Genomic DNA, 24,158 nt, shown 5'->3' on the forward strand with positions numbered 1-24,158 from the left:
GAAGTGTAACTCAGCAATTTTATGGAATATTAACTGTACAGTTGTTGCTGAAGTTTTACTGCTTTTAGTTTTCTAAGGCTATATCTTTTGAATTTTGTCTTACTGTACACTGCTTTGGTATCTGTTAGCTGTAAAGAGGCTGATAAAACTCTAAAATAAAATAAAAACCCTCACCATTATGAAGCTGAAAAGCAAACCTAGAGAACTTTCCGCTCAGTCCTGTCTACATTTACGGACTCATTGACCCCCTACTCATTGAATGTTGTTAACTTCAATTGATTGACACATGTAACATATCTGCTTCTGTCCATTTTTTAAACCTCACTTGCAAAACATCCCATCTGCATTGGAAACACAGCACAACACACACACACACGCAACTTCACTGCCCAATTCCTGCACCCAATGGAAGGGACTCTTGTTTACAAAAGCTACAATAAATGTGTTAATATGCCACAGGGCTCTTGGCTGTGTTTTGTGGCAATAGACTAACATTCCTACCCTTTTGACCTCTGTTTAATGGATGTGGGAACAGACCTCGGACGTAAGTGAACAATGTCTGGTGTACAGAAACAATGTCGGTAGGTGCCCAGTGTGTGTTTTTCTGTGCGCATGGCTGGGCTTTATGCAACTTTAGTTATGTGTCACGGAAATGATCTGATGAATTATTAGATAAAGCTTGAGGCAAAGAAAGAGCAGAGACACCTGTCAAAGGACTGTGCTGAGCTAGAATTTATAATACATTAGCTTATCACCTCTTGATCTCAGAGAGAAATTGAGGAAGATGAAAAGGATACACTTCTTCCCATATAACAGGGATGTGGCCCTTCACATGTTGCTGAATACCAACTTCCATTGGCGAAGGATGATAGGGTTTGTGGAAAAATAACTTCTCGAGCGTCACAAGTTTCCCACCCCTGCTGTACAAATATTTGGGGAAAGTGTTATACTTTTGTGTCTGTGTATTTGAACAACTTGTGTTTACAGCCTTTAGTTTGGTGCTTGTGGTGATAACACCACTGGAAGCAGACTACAGTTTTACTCCTTTACAAAGAACCCAGGAACCTTGCTCCAAAAATTGGAGGGGAAGGCAGAGATTTCATTCTTCCAAAGGCTATCCCAATGTATTCTGGGGCATTAAAAGGATAAAAAAGAATGCTTTCATGTAGGCTGCCCTCAGCTTCTCCAGAGGTGGTTTTAGGGTAGCACGACTGGTTCAGCCACACTGGGTGTTGTGCTGCAGGGGGTGCCACAAGAATGCTGTAAAACAGAGCAAGAATTGGGTTGTGTTTCCCCCCCAAAATTTTAATGTCACACAGGGTGCCACTAAAATTTGAAAGCCCAAAATCCACCAGTGGCTTGTCATCAACTTATTCTAGGAGATAGAATTCAAATAAAATGGCATTATAGAGGTTCTGGACTGGTCCACACCGTAGAAAGGCCTCTGAATGACCCTTAAGAAACTGTTAGCAATAAATGTAGGTGGTATGATAATTTCAGATGAATGGGATCTGCCCTTTCTTGTTTATACTCCAATACTTTCCAGCTGTATTTTCCAACTTGAGAGGTAAGCAACATATTGGGAGGGGTTTCTGTTGAGAAGCCAGCATGGAGTTGAGGATTAAAGCAACTCTCCCCTTTTATTTTGTTATAAAGAAAAGCCAAATCAGTTATGGATCTGCTACATAACCTGTAGTTTGGTCCTATGTGAGAGAGATAACGTTTTCTAAGGAACAGATGAAGATTATTGGTTTGGAACTCTTAAATGCTAATATTGTATTCAATAATCAAACAAGGCAAAAACCCTGTCGAGTTAAGATCACAGCTGAGTCAAGCTCCACAAAGCCAGGAAATTGGAAGTAACCTTCCATACACAGGTGTGCCCCATGACCAGTGAAGATGCTGTACAATGTCAGAAATTGTGCTTGTTTGCAGACTCCCTTCTATGGTACCCCACCAGCAAATATCTCCCATGTTGTTCTGGTCCTGGGTTGCCTTATAAACTTGGAGAAGTCCCATAGCTCAGTGGCAGACCACTGGTTTTGCATGTAAAAGGTCTTGGGTTCAACCCCCAGCCTTTGTAGGTAGGGCTAGAAATATCTCCTGAGCAAAACTCGGAATGCTGTACTCTGCCAATAGTAGGACTCCTCCTCATCTTTTTACATACTGCCATATCTTTCTGCTTGTGGAAATAACTGGGAAATGTCCTTGTTTTGGCATTAAGTACAAGTTTCAACCAAAAGAGTAGTTTTGGAAGCACCATCAGTATTTGATAGGCTATTTCTCGATGTACTTACGCAAAGAGTCTCCTCTGCATTCTCTTAGGGCATTGTTTGCTTGCTGCCTTATTTGTGCAATGCTCCCCCCAGCACAAGAAACCTTTAAAGAGTGTAGATGATTATCGAGAAACCCAGTCCATTTTTTCAAAGTGAAAATTCCATGCGGAGACAGCATGAACATTGCCTGATGTCTGGAAGAGAAGGGAAAAACGGACAAAAAATGTCAGCCAAAGTTAACCTATCTTACAGTAAAGCCCTCACAAGGCAACATTATGTTGGATACTGGATTTATTTGTTCACTCTCAACCCTCATTATCATAGTCGCAAAATGAGATGGTAGGATCAGGATTCCAGCAATCTTGTTCTCTGAGGGGTCTGCGTGTTTCTCACAGAAACTTCCAGGACTTAGTAATAATTGAGCATACAGCACCAACCCTGGCACAATTGTATTGGTTGCCGATTAGTTTCTGGGCTCAATTCAAAGTGCTGGTGTTGACCTATAAAGCCTTACATGGCTCAGGACATCAATACCTTCAGGACACCCTCTCCCCATGCAAACATACTTGGACCCTGAGCTTGTCACCCGAGGCCCTTCTCTGTGTCCCCATCCCAGAGAGTTTTGGAGGGTGGCCACAAGATTGTGGTGGTTCCCCGATTGTGAAATGCTCTCCCCAGAGAGGGTCGCCTGATTCCATCATTACAAATCTTTAAGCACCAGGGGAAAACATTCCTCTTTACTTGATAGCCTATGGCTATTAAATAATCTTTGTCCATGGAGTTTTTTTGGCAGGGATACTGGAGTGGCTTGCCGGTTCCTGCTCCAGGTGGATCACGTTTGGTCAAAACTCTCCACTATGACCTGTCCATCTTGGGTGGCCCTACATGGCATAGCGCATAGCTTCTCTGAGTTATTCAAGCCCCTTCACCACAACAAGGCAGTGATTATGGTGCTGGAGGAGACTCTTGAGAGTCCCATGGAGAGTCCATTCTGAAGGAAATCAGCCCTGAGTGCTCACTGGAAGGACAGATCGTGAAGTTGAGACTCCAATACTTTGGCCACCTCATGAGAAGAGAAGACTCCCTGGAAAAGATGCTAATGTTGGGAAAGATGGAGGGCACAAGGAGAAGGGGATGACAGAGATGGTTGGACAGTGTCCTCAAAGCTACCAGCATGAGTTTGACCAAACTGTGGGAGGCACTGGAAGACAGGAGTGCCTGGCGTGTTCTGGTCCATGGGGTCACGAAGAGTCGGACACAACTAAATGACTAAACAACAACAACAACATTAAATAATCTATGGTCTGTGAAAGTGTGTGGGAGAGGTGATAATTTTATTATTAGGCTCTGTCAATATACTTTTTACTAGGTTTTACTAGTTTGCTTGAATAACTCTGTAACTATGACCTAGTGCCCAGGTTTCCCTTTCTCTTCCTTTCCAGTCCCTTTTCCTTTTGTGCCATGACATTTTAGTGTGAGGACAGTGGCCGTCTTACTGTTGATTTTTGTTAAGTTGCTCTGGCAGCCTTTGGTTAAAGGGGGGGGGGGTCAACAGCCTTCAAATAACTAATAAATAAATTATTCTGGAGCTCACAGGGTTGTATCTATACCTAAACTATGTGCACACTGAACATGTGAGGTGGGATTTGGACCCCCCCCCATACTAGCATGTCCCCTCTATATGGCTAATAAGACATTAGGTTGAAGGCCAGGTAATAAATTGTAATAAGTAGAGGCATACCTACGCTCCCTTACACCCTTGTCACAGAGTTGTACAGTGGTACCTGGGTTCTCAAACTTAATCCGTTCCAGAAGTCCATTCCAAAACCAAAGCGTTCCAAAACCAAGGTGCGCTTTCCCATACAAAGTAATGCAAATGAATTAATCCATTCCAGACTTTTAAAAACAACCCCTAAAACAGCAATTTAACAAGAATTTTACTATCTAACGAGACCATTGATCCATAAATTGAAAGCAATAAACAATGTACTGCAGTCACACAATCATCAGTAGCTGAACTGGGTTCCACACAGTCACAGAAACAAAACAAAAAATAGCTGCAAAAACAAAATTGCAAAATAAATGGCAAAAACAGATAGACCTCAGCATAACACTCAAATTGGAAGCAGGCACTCAAAACGGAGCACGTTCAGCTTCTTAAAAAAGTTCGCAAACTGGAACACACACTTCTGGGTTTGCAGTGTTTGGGTTCCAAGTTGTTTGAGTACCAAGGCATTTGAGAACCAAGGTACCACTGTATTGGTAACCCTCCTCTTGTGTCGTGGCCAGAGGGGCTGGGCTGGGCTGGAGGGGAACAGTCCGGTTTTTGCATCTTGCTTGCCCTGTGTTCCTGGCAGGAGCCAACCTCACCAACCCCTAGGTATGTTCCTGATGACAATGTAGTAATAATAATAGTAATTTATGATGGAATATGTTGTTGCTAAGCCTTCAGCTACTGATAATACACTGCACTAGGCAGACTGTACCATCCAACATCATCTAAAGTGGAATCTAAGTTGGACTTTTCGCATATTTAAATTTCCTGTTTGGAGCTCATTAATTTCTCCCCCACCCGCAGCACTGTTGAATGGCAGGTGCTCTTCGGTGGATGCTGATTGGCTGCTCCACAGCTCAACCCATTGCAATCACCATTATATGTTTGAGTGGCTTCTCAACACCCCTATTATCAGCCGTGTCTCTGGCTCTACCTTTGCTACACAGTCAAAGAGACTTGCAGGGCAGCTCCTGCGTTTTGCACATGATTGTTTTCCTGTCAGTAAACTCGGAACGAATGCAATCACCAGGCGGCGAGTTTTTGCATTTGTCACTGAGAACCACTTGGCGTCCTGTAAGATGATGAACATTGCTGAGGAAAATCACGGCGCTCTGAGCGTTAGCTCAATCACAGCCACCGAGCTTGAGAGTCGGGTATCATTTGAAAAGTGTCATTTGTTAGGGAGCAGCGCCTGTGTTTTTAAAAAGTGCTGAATCCCAAGTTGCAGGGAGTTTCTTAAATCAAGGTCCTTGGTTTAATAGCACATGGGGTTTTTCCTAAAAAATAAATAAATAATTCAGCTGTATTGATTATGCTTCATGAACATTCACCTAACACTAAAGTTATATTTGCACCTCCTGCTGCTGCTGTTCAAACCCAGCAGGAATGAAGAGGCAAGGTTTCAACAAGTACCACTCCTCTAAAATGCAGGGGTAGATAGCATCTTGATGAAAGAGCCAGCAACAACTGCATCAATCTGCTTTCTGCCCCATTCTACAAGAATTTACACTGATCTACCAGCAGTTCTTCTGGGACGCAGGTGGTGCTGTGGGTTAAACCACAGTCTAGGACTTGCCGATCAGAAGGTTGGCGGTTCGAATCCCTGTGACGGGGTGAGCTCCCGTTGCTCGGTCCCTGCTCCTGCCAACCTAGCAGTTCGAAAGCACGTCAAAGTGGAAGTAGATAAATAGGAACCGCTCCGGCGGGAAGGTAAATGGCGTTTCCGTGCGCTGTTCTGGTTCGTCAGAAGCGGCTTAGTCATGCTGGCCACATGTACGCGGGCTCCCTCGGCCAATAAAGCGAGATGAGCGCTGCAACCCCAGAGTCGGTCATGACTGGACCTAATGGTCAGGGGTCCCTTTACCTTTACCTTTTACCAGCAGTTCTATATTCTGGAAACAAACAAAATTAAATTGTTTTTTAAAAAGCAACTCCCATGCCCCCAGTGTCATAGGTAAAGGCAGAATTGTTCTTTATGCAACAACTGGAGGGCTAAAGTTCCCCATCGCTGCCCTACAGAACACAGAGTTTCTACAGGAAGAACATTTTTTGTTATAATACTTCCTCAGTGGGAGAAGCAGTCCCCAAGGGAATTTTTCTCCTTGCACAGCCGAGGTGTAAGCATGCTGCCCTACGATGAATCCAGTGGCTGTAACAGGATTGAATTTACATTTAGTGGAATTAATGTCAATAAGTTCCAAACATGCTGTTCTTTCCCATTTAAAAAATAACAGCAGAAGGAAGGATTATATGGAAATATGAATGGATGGCAATGTGGGTAACAGGGAGAGGGGGGAGGGAGGAGGAGGAGGAGGAAGAAGAAAGAGTTATTGATGAAATAATAGCAAAATATGTAAAGATAAATATAGCAAAAAACATCAACAAAGTCTAGATCTGGAGACAGTAACTTTACCTTAAGAGGTCAGAACAAAAATCAAGCAGGTAAAATATTTTTCTAATTGCTTAGTTTCCAGGACAAAAAAGCACCATTTGCTTAGTTTCAGTGTATCAGAATTCTGCTGAAAGTATAGGACTTAGCAGCACCCCATAACACACGACCACATACTAAAAAGGGACTGGCCTATCCTCCCCGCCTCCCCGCCTGTGGTTTTAAGGGCTCCATAATACCTGGAAATTCAATGGATATGCCTTTTATTGATATACAGAAGAAGTAAGGTGATTGAGTTTCACTGGTTGAGTTTCTACCAGCAGTGACCCACAATCAGGGAAAAGTGGTGCTAAAACTAATACAGTCTGCCCACCTTCCAAGTGCTGTTTTCTAAATGGCCACCGAAAGCTGCCTTGGCGATCAACCCGCTATTTTCGAATTTGCATTGGCGCAAGAAGTCGCATTTCCACCTGTTCCGAAGTTTCTCTTTTCTTGCAGAGGATGGATTGTTTGTTTGCGGGCTTGTTTTTGCTTTAAAACTAAGAGCACTGGCCACCGCAGGGAAAAATCACATCTATCTCTCTCATGAGTGAGAGATAATAAATCACTCTTCACAGGTGAAATCTTTTATTTATGCTTTGGGATTCCCTTTTATTGAAGAAACGGAGCTTCTCTTGGCTTTGGCGAGGTTGCACTTTAGCAAGTGATTCAAATCAAGCTGACATCTCTTAGTGAACATTCTCAAGGCAGCGCATTTATGGCTGCGGTTCACCTGCTACTCATTCCGTCGCCTCACGGTAGGTCCTTAGTCGGCCTCTGCTGGGTTTGCTTGTGTGTTGTTGCAAAAATGTCTTCCTGCTCTCCCAAGAAGCTCATAAGGCTGGGGACGGGAAATGTTTTGTTTTGTTTCGTTTTAAAGAAAGTTAGTAGGCCATTCTGTGTCCATTGCTTATAGGGGGGGATCTAATACGGATGAACTTGTCTGAGCTATACATAAGCCTGACAGGCCCAGGATTTAAGGCGTGATCTATACAAGCTGCAGGATTGAGGTGGTAGAATGGATTGCATCACTTCAGAATGCTTTTTAAAAAATCAAATAAAATATTTTTATTTCAACATGACATTTTATCAACAAACATATCATCCTTAATTCCCCCCCCCTAATTCTTCCCTCCCTCCTTCCCAAAATATAGCCCCCCCTCCCTCCCCCCCTCAGCTCCTCTCTCTGGTTTATCAACATATGTTATTTTCTGCATGTTACAAAACTGTACAGATCCTTAATTTATCTATCTAGATGTTATCAATAAGAAGTTTGTGAATGTTTATTCAAAACCTGCCAAGGAGTCCAGTTCATTTTGTTGTTTCTTTAAATACTTTGTAAAGGGTTCCCATTCATCTTTAAAATCAGTTATCCTTGTCATGTAGTTCGTGTGTCAGTTTTGCCAATTCTGCGTAGTCCATCAATTTCTCTTGCCACAGTTCTTTGTCGGGATTTCCTCGATCTTCCATCCTTGTGCTATTAAGACTCTTGCCGCCGTTGTCGCATACATAAAGATATTTTTCAGTTTCCTTGGCAGGTCTTTTCCTACAATCACACCACTTCAGAATGCTTAACCCTCAACTCCTCCGATTAAATCAGGACATCCAGTTGTTGTTGTTTTTATTGTTAGTTTCCACATTTTTATACATATCATCTCTCACACATATATCCAATTACAGTGGTACCTCGGGTTACAAATGCTTCGGGTTACAAACTCCACTAACCCTGAAGCAGTACCTTGGGTTGAGAACTTTGCCCCAGGATGAGAATGGAAATCACGTGCCGGTGGCGTGGTGGCAGCGGGAGGCCCCATTAGAGAAAGCACGCCTCAGGTTAAGAACAGTTTCAAGTTAAGAACGGACCTCCGGAACAAATTAAATTCGTAACCCGAGGTACCACTGTACAAGGTTCTCTGAACCTTTTGACTTCCTTCCCTCCCATCCCATGGGTTCTTAAATTAATAATATTTTTTGCATCTTTTCCTAACTATTATGCATTTATCACAATCAATTTCACATGACAAATATCATTACAACACCACCAATAATTTTAACTGTTTACAGTGGTTTTTTAAAATAAAGTACAAATTTACTCCTCTCTCTAGCAAATACTTAGTCTTCTTGGTTTCTGATCTTCCCTGTCAGTTTTGCCATTTCTGCATAGTCCATCAATTTCGTCTGCCATTCTTCCTTCGTTGGTAATGCTTCTTATTTCCATTTTTGGGCTAGTAACATTCTCACCATCCTTGTTGCGTACATAAAAAGTCTTTTATCTTCTCTTGGCACTTCTTCCCCTATTAAACCTAAAATAAAGGCTTCTGGGGTTTTTTAACAAATGTGCTTTTAAACGTTTTCTTTAATTCATTATAAATCATTTTCCAGAAGTCTTTTACCTGACAACATGACCACCACATATAGAAAAAAGCACCTTCTTTCTCTTTACTTTTCCAACACATATTTGATTTAGTTTTATACATTTTTGCAATCTTACTTGGTGTTAGGTACCAATGTTACATCATTTTCATATAATTTTCTTTCAACATGCTGTAAATTTTATTCCTTCTTTCCATAACTTTTCCCATGATGAAAGTTGGATATTGTACCCAAAATCTCTATCCCAGTGTATCATCACTGCCTTAACGTCTTCATTCTTTCTTTGTATACCACTCCAACAGTAATCTATACATTTTTGACAATATTTTCACCTTATTTTCCAACAGATCCATTTCAAATCTCGATCTTTCCGTTTCAAACCCTCTTTTTTATCTACCTTCAATACACCATTTAATTGGTGATACGGCAACCAATCTGTTAACATTTCTCTTATTTTCTCAATTTTAGTTGGCCATCTGCATCAATTAACAATTTTGGGCAGCATGGCCCCAAAAGATATTTGGGACCAAAGATAATGATAAAATTGTTTATGTATGCAACAACTGTAGCAAGGATTTGATATGCACAGAATTGGGAGGAAATAGCAATACCCACGAAAGAAGAATGGATCAACAAAATAAAGGACTATGCCGAAATGGCAAAATTAACTCCTAGACTAAGAGACTCTAACTATGATGTGTTTGTAGAATAATAATAATAATTAATATTTATACCCTGCCCATGTATCTGGGTTCCCCCAGCCACTCTGGGCAGCTTACAGCATATACAAAAGCATAATAAGACATCAAGCATTAAAAACTTCCTGATACAGAATGGAAACCCTTTTTGGATCACTTAAGTAAATACTTTCATTCTTGTCCAATGCAGGTTGGGTTTATATCTTGAGCAACAGAAGAACCAGAATATGTTATTTTCAGGTTTCTATTTTATACTTTGGGCAATGTTAGAAACCAACAGACAGTTCAGAGAGTGGAGAGAGAACATCTTATCGAGTGATAATGGGAAGTCACAGAAAAATAGGAATGGTGATATTTGATGTTCTTAAGATGTATTGTGTGAAAACCCAATAAAAATATTTGTATAAAATAAATGTTTGGGACATGATCTTGCACGTAACTTGTGCAGGAGGGCATCCCCAGAAAGTGACATGTTGGAGGGCATAAGTTTGCATATGGGGATCGCATTGCTGAATGTTCCCTGTCTCCAATGAGTTCAGAGGAGTGTATATTCTACCTCCACTCAGCCACATTTTATCCTCAAAAGAACCCTTTGAGGTAGGATAATCTAAGACTTGTGCAAGGGCACCATGGATTTTGTGGCTTAGGAGGGATTTTGAACCTAAGCCTCATCAGTCTAGTCCCCTGCTCCAAACCACCTCACACCAGCATCCAGGCAGAATCTGGCAATGGAGTCTAGTGGTTTTAGGCACAGACAGAAGTGCAGCCCTGCACAAAAGTGACCCCCCCCCCAGCTAAGCTGTACAGGTAAAAAGCCAACACATCAGAGAATGGAGGATGGGGTGGGGCACATGAAATGGTCTTCTGCCTCGCTGTTCCAGTGGCCAACCTGAAAATATAAAAGTACAGAAGGCTATTTGGTAACTCCAAGAGACAGGCAGTTTGCAAACTGTTGCGCATGTATACTTAGTCAATAACGATTCCCCTCTGAGACTTGTAGTCACATGCAAATGAAGGGTGGTATAATAATAATAATAATAATAATAATAATAATAATAATAATAATAATAATAATAATAATAAATGTAAACTATATAGGCATATTCAGAGTTGCCTCAACCATAGAGCATACAGAAGCGGCCCTTTAGATCTAACTGTATGTTGTGAAATTGCAGCCCAATGTGTCCACATTTTTCTCAAGATGGCAGGCTATGCTCTGAATTTCTCGACGAGATTTCAGCAAATCCATTAATCTTGCCAGATAGTTGTGGAGTCACTTACTGCGCCTCCAACGTTCAGAACTTTTTGTTATGTCACTCCAGGTTTCAAACTAGTTTTTTCTTTCCCAGTCCAGCAGAATAACGGGGAGGAGAGAGCTTTGAGTTCCACTGATTTATTTATTTTTTTAAAGATAATTTATTTGTGTTTGTCTAAGAGAGGGGGAAAAAGTTCGCCCTGCCATATTTTCACAAGCAGGACCCTAGGATCTTGTAACACCACATATATTTCGACTGTTTATGTTCTCTATGAGCTGAGAACAGATTCCAGCTCTCTAGGGGATTTTACAGCTTGATGACATCTTCATTGTTATTATTACTCATTACAAACAGATTTCTGAGAGTGAAGTCATTCAGTGACGAACCCATCAACCACAGTTAATGGCAAGTGTTGCTGGAGTCAAACTAGAGACATTGTACAGGCACCAGGCACGGTCCAACATAATCTATGTCAGAATTAAAGCCTACTGAAATCAGTGGTTGGCCATGGCAAACGGCTCATTCCACTTTTTTTTCCAATGGGACTTAGTCATCGCAAGGGACTTTTACTGGACTGTGCCCAACACATGCAGAAGAACAGGATTGGAAGGAATCAGTGTGCTATCCAAACCACAGTTTTGGCAAAAACATCCAGACTTTAATTAAAAATAAACACATGTTTATTTCTACCGAAAGATGAAATTCATGCTAGACAAGAAGCCTTTTAGTCACTGGCCTAGAAACAGATACTACTTTATGTAGCGCCAGTGTGGTGTAGTGGTTAGGAGCGGTGGACTCATAATCTGGTGAACTGGGTTCGCGTCTCCATTCCTCCACATGCAGCTGCTGGGTGACCTTGGGCTAGTCACACTTCTTTGAAGTCCCTCAGCCCCACTCACCTCAGGGTGTTTTTTGTGGGGGAGGAAGGGAAAGGAGAATGTTAGTTACTTTGAGACTCCGTTGGGTAGTGATAAAGCGGGATATCAAATCCAAACTCTTCTTCTTCTACTGTCTTCTGCTGATCTATGGCAATGAAACTAGTTCAGTGGTACGTCGGGTTACAGACGCTTCAGGTTACAGACTCTGCTAACCCAGAAATAGTACCTCAGGTTAAGAACTTTGCTTCAGGATGAGAACAGAAATCGCATGGTGGTGGCATGGTGGGTGCGGGAGGCCCCATTAGCTAAAGTGGTGTCTCAGGTTAAGAGCAGTTTCAGGTTAAGAACAGACCTCTGGAATGAATTAAGTTCTTAACCCGAGGTACCACTGTATGTAACAGAGAAAGAGGAATCTGCCTCTTGCTTCTGTGAAGCAGAGTGTCTGTCATTATTAGAATCATAGAATACAGTTGGAAGGAAACCTAAGAGTCATCTAGGCCAATGCCCCTGCAATGCGGGAATCTCAACTAAAGCATCCATTGCAGATGACCATTCGACCTCTGCTTAAAAACTTCCAGTGAAGAAGAATCCACTGCCTTCTGAGTGAGTCTGTTTCACTGTTGAACTGCTCAGAAAGTTTATCCTACTATTAAATTATTATTGGTACAGAAGGGAATCAGTGGCACTATGTCAAGGGCATATTTGTCTGAATGGAACTTCTTCTTCTTCTTTGACAATCCCTTGTAGCCGAGTAAGATTGTCTTCCATAAACACCGTTTTAACAATGAGTCTGTAAGTGACTGTGGAGACCAATTCTGGATTCACACGTCCTTCCATAGTGGGGACATAGATTTCCAGGTGAGAGTGGATCACGGTGAGGGTTTGCCAAACGTGCCTTCCTCTTAGCATGTTTCTCCCTTGCATCCTGATTTCGGATGTTACCATAACTCCTTTGGTAAAGACTGTTCTCCCATTGAAGCACTCGCAGGCCAGTGTTTCCCAATTGTTGGTGTTTATACTACATTTTTTTAGATTTGCCTTGAGAGTCTTTAAACTTCTTTTGTTGACCGCCGGCATCACGCTTTCCATTTTTAAGTTTGGAATAGAGTAGTTGCTTTGGAAGACGATCATCAGGCATCTGCACAACATGACCAGTCCAACGAAGTCTGAGTCCTGCAAACCCTGTATCTGTTTTTCAGTTTGGGTTCCAGATTTGTGGTTGCTGTATCAAGTGAGGAAGAGAAACTGCAGAAGAGGAGAAGAGGGTGGAAATCCAGAGAAGAACTTTCATGATGAGTGAAGCAATGGTTAACTGCCTGCACTCTGCCCACTGTTTCTGCCGTGCAAATCCCATTCCTTCCTTGCCCTGCTTTGCAGCAGGCATGGGTCTCTAGCCGCTGTGTGCTGCAAAAAGTGCAAATTGGCCCTAAGGGAGCTTTCTGTTTGCTTTCTCTTAATGTAATTGAATTTGGAAAGCAGGAGCTTTGCATGGGCGAATCCAAGCTAGAATGTGGAAGGTTTTGTGTTCTGAGCAGAGAGGAATATACTACCACACAACATCATGGTTTATTGCTTGAGTATTATACTTCATATAAGACGCCTGCTTCTTGGGAGAAAAGCAATGACAAACCTAGACAGCATCTTAAAAAGCAGAGACATCACCTTGCCAACAAAGGTCCGTATAGTTAAAGCCATGGTTTTCCCAGTAGCGATGTATGGAAGTGAGAGCTGGACCATAAAGAAGGCTGATCGCCGAAGAATTGATGCTTTTGAATTATGGTGCTGGAGGAGACTCTTGAGAGTCCCATGGACTGCAAGAAGATCAAACCTATCCATTCTGAAGGAAATCAGCCCTGAGTGCTCACTGGAAGGACAGATCCTGAAGCTGAGGCTCCAAGACTTTGGCCACCTCATGAGAAGAGAAGACTCCCTGGAAAAGACCCTGATGCTGGGGAAAATGGAGGGCACAAGGAGACGGGGACACCAGAGGACGAGATGGTTGGACAGTGTTCTCGAAGCTACCAACATGAGTTTGACCAAACTGTGGGAGGCAGTGGAAGACAGGAGTGCCTGACGTGCTCTGGTTCATGGGGTCACGAAGAGTCGGACACAACTAAATGACTAAACACCAACATTATACTTCATCTGTTTCAATAGGATTCCACAAGACCCCATCAAGTGAAGGCAGCAATGAGAGGAGAGAATACAGAAAAAAGAATTAACAAATATCTGTTGGAATTCTGCAAAGCTGGCCTCTTGCTAGACAACTCAGTTCTCATCCAGAACCATGTTGATGTTGGCATTGCATATATTGCAAGCCCCCAATCTATGTAAGCTGCAAAGTTCCAAAACATTTGGTCCTTGTGACATGATGCTCATTACAATCTAGCCTCATTCAGAGTCCCTCTTCCCCAATATTAATTAAACCAGCAAGTTTAGAGATGTCACACCCTATGGTGTTAACTTACCTAGGCTACTTGCTAATAATAATAGTAATAATTAATAATAATTTATTTCTATCCCGCCAATCTGGCTGGGCCTTCCCAGCCACTCTGGGAGGCTTTCAACCGAACATTAAAAACAGAATAAAACTTCAAACATTAAAAAAACTTCCCTAAACAAGGCTGCCTTCAGATGTCTTCTAAAAGTCAGATAGTTGTTTATTTCCTTGACATCTGAAGGGAGGGCATTCCACAGGACAGGCGCCACTACCAAGAAGGCCCTCTGCCTGGTTCCCTGTAACTTTGCTTCTTGTGGTGAGGGAACCGCCATAAGGCCCTCGGAGCTGGACCTCAGTGTCCGGGTTGAATGATGGGGGTGGAGACGCTGCTTCAGGTATACTGTGCCAAGACTGTTTAGGGCAGGCACCCCCAAACTCGGCTCTCCAGATGTTTTGAGACTACAACTCCCATCATCCCTAGCTAACAGGACCAGTGGCCAGGGATGATGGGAATTGAAGTCCCAAAACTGGAGGGCCGAGTTTGGTGGTGCCTGGTTTAGGGCTTTTAAAGGTCAGCACCAACACTTTGAATTGTGCTTGGAAACATACTGGGAGCCAATGTAGGTCTTGCCACAAGTCAGCCCCACCCTGCATGACCAGTGGTCAGGGATGATGGGAGCTGTAGTCCACCAGCACCTGAAGGATCAAAGGCTCCCCACCCCTGAGCTAGCTGGACACATTGCCAGCTGTGTATAGGTGAGGTTCTCCATTCTTGCTTCCTTCTGTCCCCTGAAACACAACAGCACAAAGTGAGTGAGTGAGGCCCCAGGGCTTCGCCCAAAGAACGCAGGAATTAGACTGGTGTAGCTGTGATGAGGCAGTGTGGAATTATTGGTGCTAAGTGTTGAGAGTTGCATATCTCATCTTTGATCTTTGCATAGTTATCTAAGGTGCTTGACCCGGCAATGAACAGCAGCAAACTAAAATGGGAGATCAGAACGTGGTAAACTGGAAGTCTGTTTTGGAACCTAGATCGTTCCCCACCCCCTCTCTTTTGAAGAATAGCAGAATTAACAGCTCATTGTACCCCTTTCTCTACTATAATTTCTATTTTTAAAAACCAACTATCCCAGAATTGTGTTTGTAAAAAAAGATACATTTGTCAAGAGAATCTCTTTTGTTCAATTATTCTAACTGCTATTGATTGCCATCTTCTCGGGGTATTGGAGATTGAGAAAAGTGTGGGTAATTGATTACATAAGATACCCATAAGTGTTAGCAAGAGCCATCAGTTTAACGGAGGCATGTAAAACTGTATTGTTCATTAATATAAAAAGCCACAAATAAAATCTTAAACAACAAGGATAAAAGGAACGGACAGTCAGTACTGGGCTGCAGAGGCAATTAGCTTGACTTTTAGGGTAAGACAAAGCATGTTCTCCTTCACGGAGAGCACGTGTTGCGGTGGGGGTCGCCAGGACAGTCCAAACTTGTGGGGATGGCTAATTGACCGTTGGCCACTGATGCGATTGGGCTTCCCTTGTTGTTGGGAAGAAGTTAATGTTGCCATTTGGTGATTGACAGCCAGAAATGCTAAAACTCTTTTCGCCCATGCATCGGATTGCCCGTCCCCCCCCCTCTAGAATTAGGGTTGTTTGCTTTGACCTTGCTATACCTGTCATGGGGTCGTATGCTCTTGGGGCAGGGGCCCGGTAGGAATTTTGTCCATCTGGCTGATTGGTTGGGGCCATTTGGTTTTTGCGTACTGTGTAGCAAATCGTCACAACTTATAAGGTTGCGATCAGGCATTGGTTTATGGTTTGGTTGGTTGAGGGGCATGGATTGGCTGTGCCTGCCCCTCTAATGCTGCTGCTGCAAGGGATTCCATTAAAGGAATCAGGGGCTAACTATTGCTTGTCCACCCTGTCAAGGGGGCTTGGGCCACTGCAAGAGCCCCTGGAGCATTTGGGGTGGGCTGAGGGCAGGTTCCCTGCTCCGTCACTACCCCCAAGTGTATTCCCCTATTCTGACTTTCACAGGCGTGCAGAATGTCAGTCTGTCCCCCACGGTGGGGGCAGATAGTCGCAACCAATGCCTAAGCAACCACTCACATGTTTGTATTTTATTAAAGTTGTGGCCAAAATTATGCCAAAAACCTTAAACAAAAATTTTGGTGTGATGTGTGAGTTATTGGGGTGGCCCTGGGGACCTCAACATGCAACTCCTCTTATGTTAAAGGCTGAACTAGATTACCCCGGGTTCTTTAGGGTTGATACAAGATAGCTGGTTCATTACAGAATGCCTACATGATTTTAGTATATCAACCCAGAGAAGAGCAACCCCACAATAACAGAACTAGTTAGAAATCTATTAAAAAACTCAGATGAAAATATATTTTAATAGTCAATATCCAGTGGCATGTCTAACACAGAGAATATTGTTATGTAAAAGCCCTACCTCAAGCAGAGGTCCCTTTAAAAAATACCTATAACATACAGTACTTGCAAGAGTCACGTTCTACTTTCTCGGTGGCTTCCAATGACTGCAAATTCTCTAGGCAGATACTGGCGGTACAGTTTTTACTCAGGGGGACCATACGCTGAGAATAAGGAAAGACAGTCATTGTGAATGACAACCCACATTCTGGTCATGTATCTCATTTCAAGTTCCTTTTCAAGATATGAAAAAAATATAGTTTGCGTTGCTCCATTCATTTCATTCCTGAGTTCAGCCTCAATTCTGATTGTCATCAAAAGAGCCTGGAAAAACAGCTTTAGTCACTGAATACAACAATCAATAGAGCAGGGAGATTTGCATAAAGGAGGGTGTATAAATCTTGTGAGTGGCATTTCCTCCCCACTATCATGTCTTGTGGGTTTTAAAAAAACAGTTTTGTCTTTGCGGACAGGAAGTCCCCTGTTCTGAAAGGCCGATCGGGCTTTCTGATGCAGCCTTCTGCCATCTGCAGGTGGTATCTTCTGGGGTGTGTGGAATGAATGGTTCCGTTTTCATATGTACATGCAATTCAGAGTTTGGTAGCAGCTGCAAAAGAACCATTCCCAGTGCATCTGGATCGAGACTGCAAATGTTCATGTCATAAAGGTAAAGGGACTCCTGACCATTAGGTCCAGTCGTGGCCGACTCTGGGGTTGCGGCGCTCATCTCGCTTTCTTGGCCAAGGGAGCCAGCGTTACAGCTTCCGGGTCATGTGGCCAGCATGACTAAGCCGCTTCTGGCGAACCAGAGCAGCACACGAAAATGCTGTTTACCTTCCCGCTGGAGTGGTACCTATTTATCTACTCGTGCTGGCGTGCTTTCGAACTTCTAGGTTGGCAGGAGCAGGGACCGAGCAACAGGAGCTCACCCCATCGTGGGGATTCAAATTACCGACCTTCTGATCGGCAAGTCCTAGGCTCTGTAGTTTAACCACATCCCTCATGTCATAAAAGAGATCAACAAAATGACTACTAGGTCTACAGTCCTGTGCACGCTTACTTGGGAGTAAGTCCCACTGAATTAAGAGACTTTGGCTCTATGCTACCTTAGGCTACTGCCTCTCAGACTACATAATTCTAAAGCTATCACCACTATGAAGTGCTTCAGGAAACCTCCATTTTCTATCTCTCTCTTAATCTTGTTTTCTCTTGCTACTCACAGACCCATCACTCTCTCGCTTCCTGAAAACTCGTAGAGCCTGTTGTCACAGACAAGAATATATGCAGTTGCTCTCCTGATCTGGCCTGTTCTGAAAAAGGAGCCTGGTTAATTAACATTGATTACAATCCACCAGCTGCAAGTAAAAATTGATTGCAAGGGGTCCCTAATTTACATGCTTCTCTTTCCTGGCTCCTCTTCACCCCCCCTTCCTGCGTTTTGCTACCCATTGACAGAAAGACACAGAAACTGAACCCAATTTTTAGATGTGACAAGAGGTACCCGGGTACCTCGGATACGACGACTGTGATCCTCATTGTCCTGCCTTACCCCCCACCCCTCAGGAGAGTCGTTTGTCAGCCCTGCAAATTGCCTGCATGCATATTGCGGCCCCGTTCATTGCTCTTATGCCTGTGCACGTGTGTGTATCAAGAGAGAGGAGCAACGGTATTGATTTCGGATAGCCAGGGAGAGCGGCTGGGATATTAGTAAGGAGCCGAGAGAACACAGCACATAAACTTTTATGACACAATGTCAAAAGCGGATTGCGCCAACATAAATGAAAAGGACAACATGTTACTGTAATTAAGGCAAACACACACCATTTATCTATTGGTATAAAGGGGGCTTCTCGGAAGAATACTCAGAAACAGGCACCTGGCTGGGTGGGAAGTCTAGAGGTAGGAAGAGTTGCTCAAGGGTTAGTGCGGAGGAAGAATGTCCAGAAGAGACGTGACTAATTTGATTCAACAGCATACAATGACAGCTACTTTGGAAGAAGGCATGTGCCTTACGGGGCTTTAGGGAAATTGCATGATTTTCCTTGATTGTCCAGCGCCGAGGGCCTTCTGGCAGTTCCCTCACTGCGAGAAGTGAGGTTACAGGGAACCAGGCAGAGGGCCTTCTCAGTGGTGGCACCTGCCTTGTGGAACACCCTCCCATTAGATGTCAAGGAAATAAACAACTGACTTTTGGAAGACATCTGAAGGTAGCCCAATACATGGGCAAGGCCAAGGGGGGGCAGGGAGGGGTAGCTGCCCCCACCCCCCCGAATCAATAAAAATCATCTGAAGGCAGCCCTGTTTAGGGAAGTTTTTAATGACTGATGTTTCAATGTATTTTTAATCTGTTGTTGGAAGCTGCCGAGAGTGGCTGGGGAAACCCATCCAGATGGGCAGGGTAGAAATTATTATTATTATTATTATTATTATTTATTATATTTCTCTCTCTCTCTCACACACACACAGACAGATGCACAACATATAATTCCTGCTTTAGCTTGTACTAGTTCTCATCGCCTCAACTGCAACGCAGTTCTAGAAGATTCTATTTCGTCACAATACTTGGCGTTGTTATTATGATGAAAAAGGTGTCGCCCTCCAAAGTATTAGCCAAAGAAAGGTGAGAGAACAAAAGAGATTTGGAATGGCGGGGGTGCCAACTTTAATCAAATTTTGGGGGAGGGGGGCAGGTAAGTCCTGCCCCTCATAATCAATCCCATGACACAGTGCATGCACACCATTTGAATGGCAACATCTTTTTTGAGGGGGGGGGCAGCCATCACTGTGCAAAACCTGTGACTGGCGCATGGCTGAAGAAATCTGAGGGCTGCTGTGGAGTTGGCTGCTTGTGTTGCTGAGTTATTCTTGCGTTTTGCTGGTGGGAGTGCTGAAGGCTGAAGGCACTGCATTTCACCGTCATGGCTGCTTGGCAAATCAGTTGCTAGCCCCATTTTTATCTGAGAATCAGATAAAAGAACGGGGTTGCGGGGAGAGAGAGATGCGTACGTTCCCTGAAAAATCCCCCAAGCTATTGACCAGACCTTCCCCGGGCTCTGAAATGCAGCTTGCACGCAGCCTTAAGCCCCAAAGAGCAGTAGATGAATGGTGAATACTAAAATGATGTCAACAGTTTGTGCAGAGGCCAAAGAAAATACTAAGGGGCCCTTCATGGCTTCATCCCTAAGTTTGCTGAAGTACATCTGTGAGTAATAAGTTTCCTTTCCCTTTCAGACACAGCACAGTGCAGTACATCTGAAATAGGTTTCCTGCCCATTTATTTTGTTTCCTTGGGGGTCAGGGGCATTTTGAACCGAAAATTCAGACTATCCGTGGTGGCCTCATAGCCTGACTCCACAGGCCCAGGGAAAGGTGCTCTTTCTCGACGACTCTTTGTAAAACCATCGCCGCATCATAAAAATTGAGCCGTACTAGGGCAAAGACAGACGTAATATGAAGAAACGATTTTTAGGGAATCTTTCAGACTGTCTTCCTCACAGTTTCCCAGTTTGCTGTATAGATTTGCATGCCAGTAGTGAACTCGGCTCTGGTTTAGCTGTTGGGCTGGCTCCTTCGCCTTGCTTTAAAGTACAGTGGTACCTCGGGTTACATACGCTTCAGGTTACATATGCTTCAGGTTACAGACTCCGCTAACCCAGAAATAGTGCTTCAGGTTAAGAAATTTGCTTCAGGATGAGAACAGAAATCGTGCTCTGGCGGCATGGCAGCAGCAGGAGACCCCATTAGCTAAAGTGGTGCTTCAGGTTAAGAACAGTTTCAGGCTAAGTACGGAGCTCCGGAACAAATTGAGTACTTAACCCGAGGTACCACTGTACCATGGATGCAGGTGGCGCTGTGGGTTAAACCACAGAGCCTAGAGCTTGCCGATCAGAAGGTCGGCGGTTTGAATCCCTGTGACAGGGTGAGCTCCCGTTGCTCGGTCCCTGCTCCTGCCAACCTAGCAGTTCGAAAGCACGTCAAAGTGCAAGTAGATAAATAGGTACCGCTCCGGCGGGAAGGTAAACCGCGTTTCCGCAAGCTGCTCTGGTTTGCCAGAAGCAGCTTAGTCATGCTGGCCACATGACCCGGAAGCTATACACCGGCTCCCTCGGCCAATAAAGCGAGATGAGCGCCGCAACCCCAGAGTCGGTCACGACTGGACCAAATGGTCAGGGATCCCCTTTACCTTTACCCTTTTTACCACTGTACCACCACAATGTGTTTTCTTTTTAAAAATCAATTTTATTAAAGGTTTTCAGCCATCAACGTTCAGCCCGGACACTGAGGTCCAGCTCTGAGGGCCTTCTGGCAGTTCCCTCCCTGCGAGAAGTGTCCCACCCCTTTCTCCAAGGAGTTCAAGATGGTGTACATGGTTCTCTCCTCCTTATTGCATCCCCACAACCATCCTGTGAGGTCGCTTTGGCCTCAGAGGCAGTGAGTAGCCTGAGGTCACCCAGTGAGTTTCATGACCTTCATCTTTCAGTTCAGGTCTTGCCAGAACAATAGAAGACCTATGTGTTATGTCCTTTACTGCATCAGTCTCTACAGCCACAGCAGGAACTGCAACCTTCCAGCAGCTGGAACTCACCCCCAAAGACACACTCTACCATTGCCTTCTGAGACAGACAGATGCCAACCTGGGGGTGGGGTTATTGGTTTGTTTTGTTTTTGTTTTTAATTTTGTATTTTGTGTTTTTATCTTGTGTTTTTATTTTGTGAACTACCCTGAGATCTTTGGGTGAACAGTAGGTAATAATAATAATAATAATAATAATAATAATAATAATAATAATAAATTTATTATTTGTACCCCAGCCACTCTGGGTGGCTTCCAACAAAGACCAAAAATACACTAAAATGTCACACATTAAAAACTTCCCTGAACAGGGCTGCCTTCAGACGTCTTATGAATGTCAGGTAGCTGTTTATCTCTTTGACATCTGATGGGAGGGCGTTCCACAGGGAGGGCGCCACTACCAAGAAGGCCCTCTTCCTGGTTCCCTGTAAGTTCGCTTCTCGTAGGGAGGGAACTGCCAGAAGGCCCCTGGAGCTGGACCTCAATGTACGGGCTGAGCGATGGGGGTGGAGATGCTCCTTCAGGTATACTGGGCCGAGGCCGTTTAGGGCTTTAAAGGTCAACACCAACACTTTGAATTGTGTTCAGAAATGTACTGGGAGCCAATATAGGTCTTTCAAGACCAATGTTATGTGGTCTCAGCGACCACTCCCAGTCACCAGTCTAGCTGCCGCATTCTGGATTAGTTGTAGTTTCCAGGTCACCTTCAAAGGTAGCCCCATGTAGAGCACATTGCAGTAGTCCAAGCTACTTGAAAATTAAGTCTACCAATCAATCATACACCCAAACCCCTTAAAATCAACACACCTCCTACCATCAGTTTGAGATTCAACCCACCATGTGAAACCATTTCTACATCTCCTCTCCCCTATATTGCTGGCATTTCCGTCTCTACTTCTCATTAGAATTCACAAGTATGAATCAGATTTAGAAATGTGCCTGTGTGTGTGTGTGTGTGTGTTTAACACCAACGTAATGAACAGAAATAAAGACATCTCGGCTACATGTTCTTTAATTTCCTAACCCCCCTGCAGTAGCAGCAGCCAGCTGTATTAAATAGTTCCACCACTGCAAATAAAAGGAGAGGATTTACAGTGATGAATTTATAGCAGGGTCATTACAGTTATAAAAACAACAGTGAGCTGCTTTGGGAATGGCTAAGAAAGTGAGACAAGGTACTTCGCAGACCCAGGGAGGGAATAGAGAGAGAGGTCATTGTAACTTCCTGCTTTCCCCTCTGAGTGCTGCGGTAGCTGTCAAGTGCAAAGAGGATGAATTTCTCCTTCCAGCATCAGCTGGGATTGGGAAATGTGTATTGGAAAGGGATTCAAGTAATTGAAACACATGCAGCAAGTTTCTTTAGTGATTTGCACATTTAAAATAGAGGACAATGACAGAATTCATTGTGTGATGTTCCTAAAGTATCAGGAAGGGAGAAATAATCATTTTACTCATCCCTAATGTTAACTCCAGAGGAAGCGTATGTAAAAACAACAATCCCAAAACAGATTCTTTAAAGCCAGCATGTTCAATAGCTGTTAAGATAAGGACATGCATTTTGGGGGTGCCATCCGCAAGTCAGTGTGCTTCCGAGTATTTACCAAAATGTAGATTTCCTGGTGCTGACATTGTGGTAGCACCCATCCAATTCCATCTGTCTTAAGAACAGCGCAAAAGGCCTCATGCTTTGTTGTGCTAGCACAGGGGGGTTGGGGTGTGTGACAGATCGAGTTGTATCAAATCCCCCAGAAATTTCATTCTGGTCTGTTGTTCAGCACAGTTGTCCTCGGGTGTGGTCATGCTGGGATAACGCAAGTCTGTTAAGTATAGCAATTTTATTTACTGAAACTGCACATGCTTAGATGCCTTACTATGTGTTTTAATTTGATTGGTTGGTAACTGAATTCTCTAGCAGTTCTCATGTGATTGGTTAACGTCGGTCACATGGGAGTAGTGAAGGAGAGACTCTATTTTATGTGACTATGTTTTAGAATCCACTGTGAACACTGCTAAGTTGAATAGAGTGTTGGAGTGCTGCTTCTCTGCTGGAAAGAAGGGAGAGCAAAGCTGCAGGAGAAGGTAAAAGTGGAAATCTCTCCTAGGAGCTGTAAGGCATGGCCTAACTGAGATAAAGAAGGCTGAGTGCTGAGCTCTGGAGAGGAAAATACAGTTGTTTGGAAGCTAGAAGAGGAGACTGTAAGCCCATGCTTGTGACTGTAAATATCATGTTTTAATTCATCTATAAGAGGGATGTCCAACTTACAAGAAACTGTGATCTATTCCCACTATAAAAAAACTGGCAGTGATCTACCCATTGGATTGACAAACGTTGTTGAGCTTTTTTTGTGGGGGGATCTCGCGATCGACCGTGATCTACCACCACCCCCTGCGATCAACCAGTAGTTCGTGATCGACCTGTTGGACATCCCTGATCTATAAGTTTCTGCAAGTAAAGCTTTTGAATGACAATGTCTGGACGTTGGTTTAATTTCCAAAGAAGGGTGTCAGTCATATATATGATTTGAGCTTCTTAGCTGCAATTTCACTACTCTTACTTCAACATTGTGCAGCCCAAAATGCGTGTGCTAGTGGAACTGTTTAATCGGATACCATATTGTGATTTATCCTTAAGTACCACTGCATGGGTGGGACGCGGGTGGCCCTGTGGGTAAAACCTCAGCGCCTAGGGCTTGCCGATCGCATGGTCAGCGGTTCGAATCCCCGCGGCGGGGTGCGCTCCCGTCGCTCAGTCCCAGCGCCTGCCAACCTAGCAGTTCGAAAGCACCCCCGGGTGCAAGTAGATAAATAGGGACCGCTTACCAGCGGGAAGGTAAATGGCATTCCGTGTGCTGCGCTGGCTCGCCAGATGCAGCTTGTCACGCTGGCCACGTGACCCGGAAGTGTCTGTGGACAGCGCTGGCTCCCGGGCTATAGAGTGAGATGAGCGCACAACCCTAGAGTCTGGCAAGACTGGCCCATACGGGCAGGGGTACCTTTACCTTTACCTTTACCACTGCATCACCACTA

The 24,158-nt window shown here is 43.9% G+C and overlaps 1 long non-coding RNA gene across 1 annotated transcript; it reads right to left on the reverse strand.

The window, feature by feature from the left end:
- Positions 1-2,363: 2,363 nt before the first annotated feature.
- Positions 2,364-22,925, reverse strand: LOC310668046. The gene is made up of 3 exons (XR_014506576.1): positions 22,733-22,925; positions 16,581-16,722; positions 2,364-2,470 (listed from the first exon to the last, which is right to left on the reverse strand). It is a non-coding gene; the product is annotated as an uncharacterized lncRNA (long non-coding RNA).
- Between the last annotated feature and the right edge of the window lie 1,233 nt (positions 22,926-24,158).

This window comes from Podarcis tiliguerta (genome assembly GCF_965153285.1).
Source record: "Podarcis tiliguerta genome assembly, chromosome: 17".
NCBI classification, from domain to species: Eukaryota; Metazoa; Chordata; class Lepidosauria; order Squamata; family Lacertidae; genus Podarcis; species Podarcis tiliguerta.